This window comes from Eumetopias jubatus, unplaced genomic scaffold, assembly GCF_037043125.1.
Source record: "Eumetopias jubatus isolate StellerSeaLion01/CBP00866 unplaced genomic scaffold, mEumJub1_p1.0 scaffold_10, whole genome shotgun sequence".
Taxonomy (NCBI): Eukaryota; Metazoa; Chordata; class Mammalia; order Carnivora; family Otariidae; genus Eumetopias; species Eumetopias jubatus.
In genome coordinates this window covers 25,723,028-25,727,578 of record NW_028274816.1, presented here as the reverse complement: position 1 = coordinate 25,727,578, position 4,551 = coordinate 25,723,028, and positions in this window count along the sequence as shown.

Here is a 4,551-nt window from a genome sequence, read left to right as displayed (position 1 = left end):
CTTCTGCATCCATAAAAATGAGGCCGTTCTGGGGTCAGGCGGGTGGGTGATGTGTCATGGAGGCAGGTTAAACTGGTTTGACCCTCAGGCTCCCTGATTTGAAGCTGACAAAAGGGGCTGTGCTGTGACTCTGGGCTCAGAATGATCTTACTTTGTCTCTGGCCATTTTGAACCAGGGAAGACTCTGGATTTCTCTTTCTTAGAATTGTGTTTTCTTTCTTCTTTAAAAATTAAAAAAAAAAACAAACACATATCATTCCTATCTGTACAGAAATCCAAATCAGTGTTGTTCTCAGGGTAGAGATTTTGTTATGTTTGGGGCAAAACCCCCATAATCTTTATCGCATTTTAGCATCTTACTAAATATAACAAATTGTGCTATTTCTGTTTTTTTTTTTTCTTTTCAAAAGCAATTACTTTCCTGTCATTTTTAGACATGCAGGCAGAGGAATCTGCCTTGATTACCCATCCTTCCTCCCCTCCCCCTTTCAAGTCCTTCGGCTTCTGCACTGTTAGGGAAGGATTCAATTAAATGAAGTGTCAATGGAGTTACAATGGTTTCAGGTCAGAGACGTCAGTAAAAAGCTGCCGGGCTGTGCTACCCCTGTGTATGTAAATGTATATATTTATACCAGGGATGTCAACTTTCAGGACTCTCCTCCTCTGCTCTTCCCTGATCAAAGATGATTGCTGAGGCAATTACTGCAAAGGAAAAGAAAATCAGGGCCTCTCCTTCATCCTTGAGCTGTTGGAGTTTAATTGCTTGGAATAATGGAGCAGGAGTCCCTTCCCTTTGCACACGGCCACACTTAGGCACACACAAACTTTTACGCATGGCTGTGCTAAGACATAAACACACGTGATAGCAATGCAGGTAAACATGCATGTGCCCCCTAGTTCTGATGTACATCCATGTACAGGGCTGCCAGCACTGCAAAGAAAAACACTGCACTATGCTAATTCAAGAAAAGCTAATTCAAGAAAAGCAATGCACGGTACCTGGTTCACAGTAAAAACCGTGTTTTTATCTTCTTTATGAAAGACTTAATTTTTATTCCCTTACCGAAAGAGAGAGCTAAAGTTAAAAAAAAAAAAGAGAGAGAGGATAGAATGAGAAGATACAGCAACAAAATACACAAATACTTCAAACTTCTTTTGTTGTTTAATTCTTCTCTACACACAGTCACAGAAGTCCTAGGTCTCCACACAAACACTTCACATGTTAAAACCCCTCTCAGACCCTTTTTGCTTTGTGTAGGCAGTTACAAGGACAAGTTGAGTATTCTGCACTATTCACTGTGTTCTAGGCTCTTCTGTTTTGTTCTCCTAAGACATGGAGAGGGATTCTAACTTGCATCAACAAATACAAGGAATGACATTCAGATGCAGAGAATTTGAGCTTTCTCTCCAATTAGTTCTGCTGTGTGCAGGCACTGGGAGTGCACGCAGCTTCGAGCTAGGGTGAGTCCCTGGTCATGCGTAGAACACAGGCTCTAAAGCATCCATATGGCAGCTATAGTTTTTCATTTCAGGCTCCCGAGGCCTGTCAGATTTTAAATATTATTATTTGGTCTAATTGATTCCTCCTTTGATGGCAAGAGAGTAAATAAAGACAGGGAAAAAATACCCTCACAAACCCTGTCATCAACACAAAGACACACTGCAGACGCTTGGCTTTGTGTTACAACCACTGAAAATTTTCCTTTTTCTTTTTATGGATTAAACTGTTGAGGCTGTATGCATGAAGCACATGTCCATCCTTCCTAGGACATTTGAGAATACACACAGCTTTTCAGAAAAAGGAATTTAGATTTTTTTCCCACAGTTGTGATTGTTGAAAGTAAGAAAAAAATATTTTCTGAAAATTTCAGAAAATGGTGATGATAGGTAACAAAGTACAGGCTAAAAATGATCCCAAAGCACCTTATTTTATAGGTTTGGAGATAAAATGTGACTATGTGGGAGGGCCCCCCGAATATGCCAAATGTTACAACTGAACCCCTGAGAATGTCTGTTATTTTTGTTTTCCTTGCTCTGGCTCCTAACTGAAGTCTGGGCTTGGATTTTATATTTCTGATTCCCTTCTCTAATGGCTCTCAGTGCCTCTTTACAAACGTATGTACCTCCGGCTGCAGCCTCAGAGCTGCACTGATGCTAATGAGCTCAGACTCTGCCCAGCCCTCTATGTTAAGTCTAATAGGAGAGGCAGAAACAGAAACAGACGATTAGAATATGGGATAAAGGCCATGATAAAGGTAATGGGAGAGTACCCAGGAGGGGCACAAAATCTATTTGGGAAGGGAAGAAAAGACATGGGAATCCTGTTCTGGAGGAGATGGTTCCTGGGCCAGAATTAGCCAGCAGGGTATCAGTTGTAATGCCCAAAGCAGCCAAAGTCACCTTGCACTTGAAATTAATTTTTTTCAAGTGATTTGATCTAACTGTCATTTGATGGGAAGCCCAATGCCCTTTTCCAGAATTTTGTAAACTCCTGGGTTCAGGTGGCTTTTAGGCCAGATCCTATTTGTCATAGGCATTAAACTTCCTTTGGTCTGTTTCTTCCGTCTGGTCTGTATCAATCCCGGTGTGGTACTTGGTACTACACAAGTACTTGGCACTTGATTTGTATAAACAACCTACACAGGTATTTGTGTGAACACCTTGAATTTTGGAAGGATGGGGATTTTCCATTACCCTATTCTTAGCTCTTTCTTGATTTTCCAACTCCTTGCCTTTCTTTTCTGTAGCTCCTTCTCTCAGACTCCCCCCTCAGCTGCTCAGCTATGCTACTTCATTCTGGCAAGCAATAGAGTTCTCTACCTCCTTCCCTGCTCCAGCCTGCCTCTGTATGCCCAATGTGCATATCCACTGTCTTTTAGAAATGCATTTACATATGTGCACACATGCACACACACACATACACTCCTTTGGCAGAGGCTTTGAAACTTTAGAATTCTCCTCCTTCTTCCTCTACTTGTCTGTGCAGAGATGAATTTCCTCATGCTGAGGATTATGGAAACTCTCCTCGTCACCTCCCCAACAAGGTCGGGTCATTCCACAAAGAGTTACTATGCATCAACAGTGTGCCTGGCTCTGTTATAGGCACGGGGGACACAGCAGAAAATAAAAAGAGTCCTTGCCCCGACAGGGTCAGCATTAATTTCTAATACCATTTCCTCCTGTTTTTCCAGGAGGTAAAATGTATTTAATAAATGTTTGCTGGGTGAGAGTTCTCATTCAACTTTCTTCTGCCGCCTTATCTCTCTTTACTCCACTTTACCAACCTTGTGTTCCAGTCTACTATCGACTCCCCAAAGGCCACCAGTCCATTCTTGCTGATAGAACTTTGCAAGGGGTATTTTTAAAGCTAACATTTTTTGTGTTCTTCTCATGAGCTTTGCAAAGTGCTTTATATTCATTCTTTCATGTAATCCTCACACAAACCCAATGAAGTAAATAATATTAGTTTCATTTTATAGATGAATAAACAGGAGCTTAAAGCAGTTACTTTTTTTTTTTTTTTTTGCTCAATAGCTGGTCTCTACCTATTAAAATCCTACCCACTCTTAATATCCAATTCCAAATCGTATGATATCTCCCACCTTTGAAATTCTACATCACTGTGTTTCAGCTCTGACTAACCTAATTTACTAATGTATTAAAAATATATATTTTTTTACTATTAGACTGTAAGCTCTTTGACTGTAAGGGGTAGATACAGATCATACTTGGATCCATTCTTTTCCTTACATAAGGAAGCATCAGTAAATGTTTTAAAAAGATTTTATTTATTTATTTGACAGAGAGAGAGAGCATAAGCAGGGGGACAGACAGAAGGAGAGGGATAAGCAGGCTCCCTGCTGAAGCGGGGAGCCCGACATGGGGCTTGATCCCAGGACCCTGAGATCATGATCTGAGCCAAAGGCAGATGCTTAATTGAATGAGCCACCCAGGCACCCCAGTAAATATTTTTGAATTAATTTAAATTAAATAATCATAGCAAATGGCTTATCTCAAAAAAGGAGCTGAAGGTTACTCGAATTATCTGTATCTATGAGAAAGTTCAAAATACTGTTTTGGATAGAGCCAGGATTTTGAAATAATTTTAAATAATATTATATAATACCTGTATAGTGAGAATTAACATGGCTCTAAACTATTTGAGACCATTCTGCACTGTGGCAGGAATAGAATAATACTGCAGAAATTAAAAAACTAAAAACAAAAGTTAAACCAATTTCAGAATCACTAAATAATGAGGGCTTACAGTTGCTACTATAAACAACTTAATTATGTTTCAGTACAGATAAGTTTTGTACATTGCCTAGGCCAGAAAAGACTTATACCTAGAAGAGAGAACCTGTTCCAAGTGCTCAAGGTCTATAGTTGGTGGAGCCAAAGACAGTGGCTATTTGTGCATGTGTCTAATTTTCTTCTCTTTGTTTCCTGACAGTGAATCTATGACAAAATGTTTTCTCAAGGGTTACCAAGAACCCATATAGAATTCCACTATAGGTAAAAGCTAGAAGGAATTACATATGTCAAATCCAT